Genomic DNA, 14,576 nt, shown 5'->3' with positions numbered 1-14,576 from the left:
ATGAATTTGGATCTTGGAATCATTTATCATAGTTGGGTAGAGGTCACTATGTAAATGCTTTACTTGTTATTTACAAGTATTTATAAAACGATAAATGTTAAGTTTTCCACTATTCCGTTGTTATATTGTTCTATTTCTTTACCACAATTCATATACGATATCATTTCGATTCAAAACTCCATTAAAACATCGTAACTAAAGACAAATATGAATTTGCTTCTAAAACCTCAAATGAACCATTGCAAAGGATCTCTGTAAAGAGTATAGATTAAAGTTATTCATTATCAAACAGGTTTTTGATTTTTGACTAACACATCTACTTACAATGGATTGTTTTTCATGTACTTAAATGAATTAAGTACCTTGAAACGATAAATTGTTTTGGTAATTAGTTTTGTCAGAATTCGTAATTGACCAAAATAACGCAACCACTTCAATGAAAGTTTTAAGACTAAAACGAACAAATGAAGAGTGAATCTTCATGAATTCAATTTTGCTTCTCAAAGCAAAGACTCATTGAATTAAGTGGGAGCATTCTCTTAAACCGTTAAGATGAGGACGAGGTTCAAGAAGTAAAGATAATAATGGAATTGATACAAGGTAATGTTGAAAGTAAAGTCATTGAGGAATGACAATACTAAACCTATCAATCCCGACCAATAAAGTTTCCATTGTCTTAAATGTTGGACACAAGAAAGGAAACTGCCCCAAATTATTGAAGAATCAACAAGTTAGTTGTGGGACATCTAATGGGACCTTCTTCGTTAAATGTTTATTTGATTAAACATAATTTTGCTAGTATTACTTCGTCAATATTAGAAACCGGTGGTGGTTTTCATCATTATGTTTGACACATAGGATGATTAGAATATGACGACTAGCAACAATAATGTCGAGAGATAGAGTAATTGTGTACTCAATCTAGTTTTTGGATTTAAAGTGGTACTTAATTGTGACTATTAAGTGCATAAACTCTAAATAAGAATATAAACTTGTTAAGATACAAAAGAGGTTTCACTTTTGTGACCCTTTACACCACGATTTGATATATGGCTAGCCCATTATCAAGGTGATTATATTCTAAACCAAACTAGAATGATATATCATGAAGATGATGCAAGACTCAAATTGGTAACCCAAGATTAAACCTTACATTTTGGAATGATGAACGCAAAGAGTTATCAAGTACTCTTGAAACCATTAGATTGTTAATGGTATATGCGTATCTTGTATTCAAAGCAAGATGTCTCGTGCCTTTTGGTTGAAAAGGAGATCGAGATTGTAAATCATTGATCCAAAATAGGTTGATCATTTTCTTTTACCAACGATTTAAGTTGACACTAGTGTGTTCACTTAATAAGGTAAATAGAGAAATCTTTGAAGAAGTTCAAGAGTTCAAGGAATCACGATTTAGTCGGGATGGGATTATCAAAGTGAAGACTTTGATATAAGCCAAAGGAAATGTGATCTAATATCACAAGTTAATCTCTCTTAGCACGCATTATGAAATAATGTGTGGATGGATAAGAAATCAAACGCTATTCGATATGGTTTGAACTTCAATTAAGTTACTTTGAGTTACTTGATCCTTTTGGGGATTTTATCATTTTTGTCTAAAATTATTTTTCCACTAAATCGAATCATATGAGATATGAAATGGTAAGGGTACCATGGTTGTAAGTTTTTCACAAGAAACAAATGCTCATTTTTCCCTTCATTTATCACGAGTACACCGGGTTTGTGGCTCGTGAAGCTGTCTTTCTAAAATACAGGTTTATTTCTAGAAGACAGAGTGGGAGAAATTATTCAAGAGCCACAAAGAATGTTATGTCGCAAGAAACTGGTCTTTCTTGGCTACATGAGACGTTTTGTGTAAGACGTTGTTTCTTCAAAACCTAGGAGGTTAAATTCGTCACTTGTTAAAAATGATGAATTCATGCTACTTTTAAGAAAGTAAAGAGCTTATAACTTACAAAAGAAATTGTTTGATTCAAGTTGATTACTTCTAGAAAGTAATGAACATATGACTTACATAAGAGTGTTTAAGTCATAACTCAATACAAGGCTTAGAGTCATAAAAATCCGAATCAAAAGGGCTTGATTAGTGACAAAGGGTTTTGCACTAATAAAGAGATATTTCAAAGCAAAATTGGTTGCAAAGGGTTTTGCACTAATTGAAATGATTAAGTCTATTTGGATCTTCTTAGGGATTGTGTTTCATTATGAGGTTATGAAATACATAGCGAGTGAATCTAAAACCCACTTCTTCAATAGAAGGAATGTATTCAATACATGTCTTGAGTTTAGTAGATTCTTGCAACCCTAAGATAATGTGAAACTTGAGAGAGGGTCTTAAGTAGGACATCAATGAGTTAGAATCAACATTTTGATCATGTGATAAAACATTTCTCGATAAGTCGAGAAGTTGTGTTTATACATGGAGTTTAGTGGGAGTTACGGAAATTTTAATTAGTCCGATATGTGGATGACATATTGATCATTGCGAATGATTTAAGACTTTTGGAGTATTATAATACATCTTGAATATCCGGATTTATGAAGATAAATCCACATGATATTAGCGTCATTAAGAAGTCTTATGTTGATAAGATTCATGACTAGTTCAATTAAATTGAATATATTTGATTGATTTCATTTGCTTTATTTGCGAATCAATTAAAAAGAAATGATGTATAACACTTCATATGCTTTGAGTATGATGAATTGTTTTCAAAATCGAATTTAAGTAATCTTTACCAAGTAAGCTATAAAGATTACCCTTAAGTGCTTGCAGAAGCATTAAGGCTATGATGCAAAGTGTTTATGATGCAATATTGTGTAAGGGTGTTACACAAGTGACAATTGACAATTGAGATTGCGCATGGTTTCCGACAAAACCATAATCAAAACACATTAGGATGGTTAAGATACCATTGTGGCAATGTTAATTAAGAAGTAGATTTTCTAGAATCGTTCTAGGCAATAAAGAACAATGAGTGATATTTATAACGGAAATTGAGTACACTTGCGATCATGAGATGTGCAAGAAGGATGAGTCCCGCACACTGTGAAAACAGTGGGAGCTATTCTTAGGCTAGAGGGCCTATGTCTTGATTGGATCTCGACACGTACTCAGAAAGTTTTGTAATGCAAATGTATACATTACAAAAGGAAAACGAGTATGTAGTGAGGTTGAGTAAGGTACAAGAAATTGATAAAACCTACTAACCAAAGCCTTCTCAAAGGCTAAACATGATGAGTCATGTCATTTCAATTGAATTGAAATGAACAACTACGTACAAGATCAAATTAGATTATAGAACATGAAATAGTAATCAGGCATTGACTATTCATGTGTGATAATCGCATTTGTCGTTCGAGTTTTATTTTAAAACTCTTTTATTATACTTTGTTACATCCAAACGGGTTGTGGAGACAATTGAACCCCGTTAAAGTGAACACGGATTAACATTGTATTTGCCCATAGTTACTTGTATGAGGTGACGTCTCGAAGTAACTAGAGTGTGATGCGATTGATGGCAAGTTCAAGTGCCATAGAGTCATGTGAGATGACTAGTCGATCACATAGGCGGTATTTAGGAACATTTTGTCGGGCCTTATGACCGCTTATAGAGTTATGGCAATTTATATAGCCTGGTCGTGGCGAGAGCTACTATAGTATTCAAATGAGTCGATTCTTTTGACTAAAGACTATTCACCTAAGATGGCACGTTTCATTAACTTTGATTTGTGTTACTACGACCTTCGTAAATGGGGTCAAATGGGCATATTTTGGGTTATGATGGCTGTGGCTAGTCGAAGGGAATGAGTGCGATAGGAATTGTCCATCCCCTTGTCAGGGTTAAAACAATATCTCAGGGCCACTCGAGGAGTAATGAACTGGAAATGCGTGGCCACGCTCGGAAGGTATCTATGATAGATAAATCCGGTCAATCAGTTATTCTCCAGATCGAGGAAACCACTCTCGATATGATCACTTGCAAGTACGACCTGAAAGACACCTTGCATTGAGTGGGAGATAGTAATTGGACAAGAGAATTGGTGACGCACACTTGTCGAGGACAAGTGGGAGATTGTTGGGAAATGTGTCCTCAACAATAGTGCGATCATATGATTTAAATATCATTATTAAATCTCATTTTAAGAATACATGTGGGATGTAATATTTTACAAGTCAACTGGTCCACACATATCGGTAATGATTGGCTGACTAGAGTTTGACATTACTGTCGTGCGACGGTGGTGATCAGTTGATCCCCTTAGGTCATACCTATAGGGAAATACTCTTAATTGATTATTTAATTAATCGTATACCGATATGAGTTAATTAAATTGCTTAAAATTGACGGATAATTTTGTGAGTATAATTTACGTATCTCATTGTAAATATGATTAAATGAGACACGGTCTAAGTAATCGAATTGTTTTATTACTTAGATGAAATTATTGTTTATGAAAACAATTGAAACGGAATGAATAAATTATTATAAATACAGAATGTTGTAGTTTATAATTTGGAAACATTTTTGGTACACGTAATTACGAATTACTAGTCGATTTTGTAAATGACATATTTTATGAGTATGTTGATTTTTAATATGTTAAAAATACATTACAAATTCACATGTCAAGTAACATGTCACATATGTCACACTTGACAAATGACAAAATAAAATGGACCTTCCATTTTATCTTGTATAAACCGAAAATTAGGAGTATTAGTGGAATAATTATGTTGATTATTTTAATAAGAGAAAACATAATTATTAAAGTCTAATCTCTAGCCATGCCCACCTATGCTTTTGAGAAGAGCAAAAACAAAAAGTATTGGGCATCCTACCCAAGCCAATTTTCGGCCAACCATACAAGAAAAGAAAAAGAGCTTTTTCTTTTAAATTCATTCATTCATCATTTTTACATATAACATTTTCTAGTGTAAGAAAGTGGTGAATCTCTACAATATATGAATTTTCTAGAGAAATAAAATCTCACATATACTCCCTCTTAACCGAGTGATTCAAGAGCCAAAAATACAATTTATTTTGTATCAATTTTATAGCAAAAACTAATATTATTACTAGATCTAAATAATATTGGTTATTAAGATGTATTCCTTGGGTATATGCTTTTGGGAGGGATTCTACATTTGAATCCTTGTTCTTCCATTTGGAGAGCTCAAGAACAAAAGAGAAGGAGATCTCTTTTGTGCCCATATAAACCGAAATACCCATTGTAAGAATATGATTTCTTCTCTATTTTGTTAATTTGTTTGCATGCATAAAATCCATATTTAATTTTATGACAAATTAATTAAGACATATATGAGTATGTTAGTGTATATAGATCTACATTTTCCTTCAAACAGGACCAGCTTTTATCCCCAATTGGAATCACTTGAAAATCAGTTGTAAAAATTGAGATATGTCTGTTCAAAGTAGGCAGTAGTAATTTGAAACTCTTCCTTTGTCCGCTAAGCTTCCTTACTTCTATGCGCATCTCAAAATAGTAGTCTCCAAGCTCCGACTCAACTCATCTCCTAAATGCATGCATAGGGACATGTTTTAGGCTTGATTACGTCCTCTCCGGTTCATACCTGCAATTAATACAAGAGAAACTGGTCGGGTTTATTTTCGGATGCGATATTCTATTTTTCGGAACAATTGTCGTTGGAAGCACCTAGACCAAAACACAATTTATAACTTCACAAACAACTCTACAATTAGTAAAGAGGCAAGTAAAGGTCGGATCCCATGGGACGGGAATTGAGATGAGATTTCTATTGAAACTAGTGGTGTCTTAGGGGTGTCACAATTTGGGTTGATGTAGAAGGTCACTAAACTAAATAGCAATGAAAGTAAATAAGCAAGATGAATTGAAAGGGTTGTAAACAATTGATAAAAAGCACTAGGGTGTCATGGGGTCATAGGGGATTCATGGGAATTGATCATACAAACATGTTCTCAAATTATGAGCAAGCAATTATTGTTGTGATGGATTGAGTTGGGTTATATCTTACAATCCTAGGAAAGTTTGGGTCCCGGAGCTGAATCGATTAGATTGTACAACACCTACAAGTCGACTTAGTCTTCCCTACTCAAAAACATGCATGGTCTAATGAGACTCGAGTTGGTTTATGTCTTACAAGTCTCATTGAAAAGATAGGTGATGGGTAAAAAATGCAAGGATTCATAGGCTCACATTTCATCAAACATAACATGTGCATGAGTTGAGATCAAAACAAGCAAGCAAATAAACCATGAAAGCATATTAATTTAAGCATGAATCATTCCCCATGTTGGTTTCCCCTAATTACCCATTAACCCTAGCTATGGAACTACTCACTCATTATCATGTTGAACATGCTAGCAAGGTTGTCAATCATACCAACAAAGTGAAACATGATTAACAAATGAAAGTAATTAGAAATAATTAAAAAGGGATTAAGAGAATTATACCTACTAATGATTCAAATAATAAACCAAAGAATAATAGAAGTACTTGATGCTTGATTGAGAGGTTGTCAATCTCCCAATAATAACCCAAATAATCTTCAATTACCCAAAATAAAGGATGAACAAAAGAGAGATTAAGGAAATAAAACTTGTATTAAAACTTGATTAATTGTTGATTACAAAACTAAAGAGAGATTTGATTGATATTAACAACTCTAAGAATTGATAAGAAGAACATGCTCTTCTAATTAGACTAATGGGGTATTTATAGTGGAAATTAGGTGGATGCATTAGGGTTAACTAAGGGCTTAAATTACGATTAAGTCCCTACTTAGGGAAACGCCGTTATTTTCTGAAGGAAGGGCATCTTTCTTGAAGCTTGAAGAAACGGATTTGCGCTGTCTTGGAATCCGTGCGTCTTAGGCACGGGACGGCGGATTCGGAGTCTCTGCCGGCGTCTTTGGGAGAAGACGGGCGTCTTAAGGGTGGTGCTGCCGGGCGTCTTTGGTAGAAGACGCACGGATTGTGGTCCTGGGGGACGGGCGTCTTCGGGGAAGACGGGCGGATTCTTTGCTCAGCCGTGTTTCTTCTTCTTTTCTTCCCTTTTCTTCATAAAATCCTTAGGGATTTCCTTGGGGATGCAAGGATCTTTCCTCATCATTGCCCAACTACTATAGTATGTACAAAGGCCTTCTAATCTTGTCTCTCCTTGATGCTTGGTCATTGGATTCAATCAATTTAGTCTCATTTTGCCATGAAAATGTAAGGTTTGCACTCCTTTCCTACCAAGGACACAAAACCTCAAAGAATATGCAAAACAAAGAATTAAAGACAATAAATGACCCAAATATGCACTAAAAATCATGGGAACAAGGCTAATTCGGGGACTAAATGTGCGCTAATTATGGTCACATCAAATATCCCCAAACCGAACCTTTGCTCGTCCCGAGTAAAGAGGTGACAAAGACTAGGACCATTATTTAAACTAACCTAATACCATAGCCGATATGAGACAATTAGCGGGTCTCACTCCGCCCCTTCAACTCAAAACAAGACAACCATGAGGTAGGATGCCTTCTTGCAAGGCAAGGTGGGTCTTGCCAAAATGGCGACACATCCAAACATTAAGCACACAAAATCAAATAATGGATGCATCTACAAAAGGAATAGCCACTCCCTCATCAAGTGGCGGAGGCAACTAAAGAGAACAAATTTAAGAGCATATATTCCGTCACAAATACTAGTTTAATAAATTACTAAGGCTAAGAGGATGGCACTAAATCACCTGCAAATGGTGTTAAACTAGACTACTTTCGTCCTCAATTTCCAAATACTTTCGTCAAGAGCGATCAGATGGTTATGGAATGATGATCCCCATGATGCTAGTAGCATATGACATGACAAGTCTCGAGTTCTCTACAAAAGTAAAGGTCATGGATCATCCCAAGCTCGACAAAGTGGCTTGACAAAAGGGCTTTTTGGGAATGAAATGCTCAAATCGTTATAAACAAGGGTGGATATGACTAGTATTCAAAATTTGACCTCATTCAACTTTCACATTTCAAAAATTAGAGATGGGGTTTGTCCCTTTCGTGCTAATGTCCTTTGCTTTCGCCAATCGCTTATTAGGCAGCCGGTTAACCTCTAGACAATAGCTTTTCGGGGTGATAGTCACTCTGTCTCTGGGCGGTTGAATTCACAACCGTGTAGGGGCCCAATTCAATGGATCCCTCTCCAAAGCACATCGAAGTGGTACGCCTCCATCAAAACAACTAAAATTCTCAATATTTCAACATTTCATAACAATTGAGGTTTCCTTGGCAATAAAACGTTTCCACATACAAAATCTTTGAAATGAGCACTTCAAACTTATTGATAGAAAGTATTTTTGGGTTGCCGTACCACAAGGTCAATCAAGGTCACCTAGACAAGTTAACCAAGTCCACATCGCATCACGGGGTTGGATAGGTGACTCACATGCAAACACTTGACTAGGCTTTGGGTCATGGGTCAAAAGACACTAGTATGACACTATCTAGGATGTTTTACAACCATTTTAGTAGGCGAAGTCTTAAGTTGAAAAAGTATTTGTAATGGCTTAGTTGCTCTTGTCAAAGTTCTCAATTAGGCACTTTCCAAAATATTTTATCTAAATGCAACTAAATGCCATGATGCAACTATTATATACATCCTAATGCAAGTGATTCTACCAACTAATATGACATATAAACTAAATGCAAGTCCTAAGTTCACATTGTTATACCGCATCAATCAAAATAAAGCCACATAGTCATTAACATAAAGAGGAAAAAGGAGATTGGAAAAATCATACCATGCGGTCTTCAATATCCTTATGTCTCGGATGTGGCGTAGTCGATCAATGTGAACAAGGATAGAACAAACACAATATATACAATAATATATACTTGACTACACTACAAAGGAAAATAACATGTTTTTGGTTTTTCAATTTTCAAATTTTTATGGTTTTTTTCAAAAAATTTCAATTTTTTTGGATTTTTCGAGTAAAAGTTAGGTTAGAATTTCCCATCCCCACACTAATATGGGTATTGTCCTCAATGGCCAAAATGATGGGAAATTATGCAAACATGATGCATGATTTCTATACTAAATGCAAGCTACACTAATCTATACTACATGATGCATGGTTTTTGTTTATGACGGAGAGGATAATTTAGATTACCTCCCGTTGTGTATGTATGTACTTCCCCAAACCGAGTTAGACATTATTGCTAATGTCCTAAGGTTGGGTGTAGTTCATGCACACACTATGCAATGCATGAAACTAAATTTGTCATTTTGGATTTTAAAAAGTGGGAACAATAAAATGAGAACACCTCAATGGGGCCGAGGTGTTAGTCCTCTATAGTGCTAGGACTACTCCGACAATGATCAAGATTAATAAAATACAACAAAGAGAGAAGTAGACAAACCTCAAGAGGGTAGGAGCCTCCATAGTTTGCTAATCTTCCATCATATCATCACTATCATCGTCTTCCTCACTAGAAGTGGACTTATCACCACTTCCCTCTTCACTTTGTTGTTCACCTTGCTCATCGTCCTCTTCCCCTTCTTCACTAGCTTCTTCATCAATGTTATCATCAACAACCGCATCAACCGCATCACCAACAACCTCATCGTCACCCGGAATACCCCTAGATGCACTCGGAAAGAAGACTTCCCTATCCGCCCAACTAGGCAAAGGACATGAAGGGTCAAGTAGTCCTTACCTAGCTAAGTGAAGGAGGGGTGGATATTGGGCTAAGTAAGCATCTTCTCGGTCCTTGAAGGCTTGCTTGTGCATCTCTTGCATAAGAAGAGTCACATAATCTTTGCTTGCTACAACACCTTCGGGCTTGAACTCTTGGTACTTGAAAGGATAGGGTGGTGTGACAATGGAAGAGGAGGGCATTTCAATTTCACCCTTTTGTTGTTGGATAATGTATTCGGCCTATTTTGAAAGGGGAAGGAGATAGTTGGTCCGCTGGACACTTAAACGACAAATCTTCGAAGGCAAAGTAAAAGATCTAGCCTCACTAGTGAGCCACCCATACTTGGTGTCAAGAGGGTTATGAGAGACCCACTTGTACTTGTTTATCATAGTATCAATATCAATGAGATGACCACCCTTCTTTGCCTCATACTTGCTATCCTTGTTGAAGTTAGGATCAAAGTATTTAGCCAAAAGAGTGACTAGACCTCCATTCACAATGACGGTAGTGCCTTGCTTCCCACAATCAAAATTTAGCCATCTATCCACCAAAAGTCTTAGAGAGTTGAAAGGCTTGGTGAATTCCCTTCCAATGTTCAAGGCCGACTCAAGAAGAACAAAATCGAGTTTGGTGAAATGGTTGGTGTCTTTTCTTGCAATGATGGTGTTTCCTACAACCTTGTGCCACACTCTAATGCCCGGATGGTGGACTAATAGAGCGCGACTAGCATGAAAGCTCTCAAATTTCCTTCCGGAAATCGCCTCCCAAAGAGGGTCGGGGTCATATTTGCCAACATTCTAGAAATAACTCGGTGAATCATTAAGACCCAAAGCTTTACCCATTTCCTCAAAGGAGATGTGCCTACTAACATTAGCTAGGCGAAACTCGATGGTTTCCATAGTCTCAACCTTGTTAACTTTCAAAGAACTCAAAAATTCTAAGGTAAGGGAGGGGTATGTTAATTATTTTGTTGTAAACAATTTCTCCAACCCCATGGCTTTAAAGAAGGCTCTAGTTTTCTCAAGGACACCCAACTTATGTAAGGCATCTTCACAAATAAAGTTGGTGGATAGAAATGATTTACTAGCAAACTTGGCAAAAGTGTCCCTATGGGATTTGGAAATGAAAATTACCTCCGGATAATTCGAAATTGAGCAATTTCCGGAGTAGTAGATGTTGTTGCTTCCATGGGAGGTTGTTGTTGTTGCACCTCCAAGTTTGGGCTAGCTATCACCATAGCCAATGCTTTCTTTGCTTGAAGACTCTTTTGTCTTGATGAGAGTGCCTTTGCCTTTGGTGCCTTTGCCTTTGTTGCTTTTGTTGCTCCCTTTGTCTTTGCCATTGAAGAATAAACCAAGAAAAGTGAAAAATATTCAATTTCTAGTGCACCCAAATCGATTAAAGATAAAAGGCTTTGCCTTTATGAATTCAAAAATCGACTCAAAGGTTGAAGATTTTGTGCTTGGTTTTGATTTTTGTTGAAAGAGGAGTGATTAATTTGTTGTTAAAAGGATGTTTTGATTTGATTTTGGTGAATGTTGTTGAGGAATCTTGTTTTTGTAATGGAGAGGATGAGGGTTTTGGAGTTATGGGGTTTATGGGTAGTGTTTTGAATGAAGGAATGAGAAAATGAATGTGGGATGGGGTTTATAATAAACCCGAAAAATTTGAATTGCAGGGGGGAGACGGGCGGCTTTCCTTCGGGACGCCCGGATTCTGTCTGGATGGGCTTCAGAATTCTCGCCTAAAGACGGGCAGATTTGAACAAAGACGGGCGGATTTGAAAACACGGGACGGGCGTCTTTCGGAGAAGACGGGCGGATTCCTTTGCAGGGATTTTTCTTGTTTTCCTCAGCCAAAAAGACGGGCGTCTTCCCTTCAGGACGGGCGTCTTTATGAAGACGGGCGGATTCTATTGCAGGATGCCCGGATTCGTTAACAGTCACAAAATTTCAGAAATTCAGCTCAGAAGGACGGGTGTCTTTTGCCCAATATACCCGGATTGTCTGAAGACGGGCGAATTTTCTTGAAACCGCTCGGGTTCTACCCCTTTTACCCGGATTCAGTTCCATCTGTGTATCTTGCATATCCCTTGTCATTTTTCATTCTTCAAAATCTCGTGTTCTTCATTGTGGGGGCACTACTAAGGCATGAATAACCTAGGCAATTGCTATCCCCACACTAAGCTAAAGCACTACACATTAATTGAAATTATTAGTCCCTCCCTCACTTCTCTCAAACATGATAATCATCTTGATCAAGGCATAAAAAATCCAAAAATGACAAAAATGCAAATTAAGAATTTAAAATGCGAGTTAGGGAGTTAGAAATATTTACAAATGGTGGTTTAGGGAGGACTCCACCAAACTCTCATTCTTGATGAGATGTCAAGGGGGCATGTCCAAGGTGTTGTTGATGTTGCTCAACACCTTGAAAAAGTAATCAAAAGCTTGTTCATTGTCGTGATAAAGTTCTCCAATAGATCTTTGCCCTTGTTGTCGGTCTTGATCGATAGCATTACCAATGTAGGGATTGAAAATCCCTTCAAACTCATCGTCCCAAAGACCACAAACTTCATCCACTTGATCACTAAAGATCTCTTGAGTTGATAGAGACAACTCTCCCAATTTCTTGTTTTGGCCAATGAGGCCATCTTCTTCATTGCTTGACTTTGGTGAGCTTTGCAAGCTCTCTTTGTTATAATTCACTTGCTCTTTGAATGGAGCATCTTCAACTTTCTTCTTCCATTGGAGTTCCGACTTCTTCCTATCATCCTTCCGGCTATAATGATCGATCATGAAACATGGTTCATGTAAACGGGGAGCTCTCATAGTCTTGTCAAGATTGAAAGTTATACTCTCATCTATCACTTCTAGAGTGAGCTCTCCATGTTTCACATCAATCACAAGACCATGTGTGTGTAAGAAAGGTCTTCCTAGAATGATTGGAATGTTGGAATCTTCTTCCATATCAACAATGAGAAAGTCCACCGGGATGAAAAATTTCCCAATTCGTACGGGAACATCTTCCCATATCCCTAATGGTGTCTTCGTCGATCTATCGGCCATTTGGAGTGTGATATTGGTGCATTTAAGCTCTCCCATCCCCAACCTTTTACTCACCGAGTACGGCATAACACTCACACTAGCCCCTAGATCACATAAGGCTTTGTTGATCGTGGTGTCGCCAATGGTACACGGTGTTGAGAAGCTTCTCGGATCCTTGAGTTTTGGAGGTGAACCCCCTTGAAGTATTGCACTACTCACCTTAGTGAAGGCGATAGTTTCAAGCTTCCGGATTGACTTCTTCTTTGTGAGGATGTCTTTCATGTATTTCGCATAGGCCGGAACGTGATTGATTAATTCCGTGAAAGGAATTGAGACTTCCAAATTCTTCACAATTTCCATAAACTTTCCAAGTTGGTCATCAAATTTGGGCTTGGCTTGACGACTTGGAAAAGGAAGTCTAATCACAATGGGCTCCTTCTCCTTGACCTTGTCTTCATTTTTCTTTGAAATTTCTTCCTTTGATGATTCTCCATCTTTGGAGTTTTGCACAATTTCTTCCTTATCACTAGCTTCCGCAACTTCATCCTCAACTTGCTTCTTCGGTGCTTCATACCTTGTACCACTTCTCAAGTGAATGGCACTAACCGTTTCATGTCTTAGGGGATTACTTTGAGGTGGTAATTGCCTCTTTTGTCTTTGTGAGCTTGAAGATGCTAGTTGAGTTAATTGGGTTTCCAACATTTTGGTGTGAGCTAGGATGTTGTTGATGGTGGTTTCCTTTGCTTGACTATCTTTTTGCATTTGAGTGAAAATTCTTGTTGATTCTTTTGCATTTGGAGGACCGCTTTTTGAACATCAAAACCTTAGTAATTTTGTTGATTGTATGGATTTTCATTTTGGTAACCTTGGTTTTGGTTGTAAAAGGGTCTTTGATTGTGGTTTCTCATGGGAGGTAGGGTGTATGTTGTTTGAGGGTTTTGAACATTTTGGCTTTTGTATGAGAGATTTGGATGGAATTTGGTGTTTTCATTGTAATAGTTGGAATAAGGGGTACCACTCTTGTATGCTTGGAAAGCATTCACTTGTTCATTTGTTCCCCTACATTCACTTGAGTCCTGTCCCAAAGTTCCACAATTGTCACATATCCCACTTGGGATTGATGAGGATGCCGTCATGGCATTAACATGATGCTTTGGTGATTTCGAGGCTTCTTCAAGTCTAGCCATAGCTTTTTGAAACATCAAATTGATGGTATCAATGTGAGCACTAAGTTGAGCACCCAATTGAGTAACGGAGTCCACTTCATGCTTTCCTCCTCTAGTAGCCTTGCGAGGTCTACTATATTGTGAGTTATGGACCGCCATTTCCTCAATTTTGTTCCAAGTTTGATTGTCATCAACTTCGGTGAACATTCCATTTGATCCCATGTTGAGAATGTTCCTTGAATCTTCATATAGACCGTTCCAAAATTGTTGTACCAAGAACCACTCTCTAAGTCCATGGTGAGGACATGAGCGACAAATTCTCTTGAACCGCTCCCAAGCTTCATATAAAGATTCTTCATCCCTTTGCTTAAAACCCGTAATTTGAGCTCTTAGCATGTTAGTCTTTTCCGGTGGGTAGAATTTTTTGTAGAAAGCTAGAGCCAACTTTTTCCAAGAATCAATTCCGAGAGTTGCCTTATCAAGGCCCTTCAACCATTGTTTCGCGGTGCCAATTAGAGAAAAAGGAAATAAGACCCATCGAATTTGGTCTTGAGTTACACCGGTTTGCGAAAACGCATCACAATAGTCACAAAAGGTCTCCATATGAGAATGAGGGTCTTCACTAGGCATCCCCCCAAATTGGCTCCTTTCGACTAA

The 14,576-nt window shown here is 37.3% G+C and overlaps 1 non-coding gene across 1 annotated transcript; it reads left to right on the top strand.

The window, feature by feature from the left end:
- Positions 1-14,208: 14,208 nt before the first annotated feature.
- Positions 14,209-14,315, top strand: LOC141637036 (small nucleolar RNA R71). Its single transcript, XR_012541600.1, has one exon. It is a non-coding gene; the product is annotated as a small nucleolar RNA R71 (small nucleolar RNA).
- Positions 14,316-14,576: the final 261 nt, after the last annotated feature.

The sequence above is a fragment of the Silene latifolia genome, chromosome Y, assembly GCF_048544455.1.
Source record: "Silene latifolia isolate original U9 population chromosome Y, ASM4854445v1, whole genome shotgun sequence".
NCBI classification, from domain to species: Eukaryota; Viridiplantae; Streptophyta; class Magnoliopsida; order Caryophyllales; family Caryophyllaceae; genus Silene; species Silene latifolia.
The sequence above is the reverse complement of the archived record's forward strand: the minus strand, read 5'-3'. Positions and strand labels throughout refer to the sequence as shown.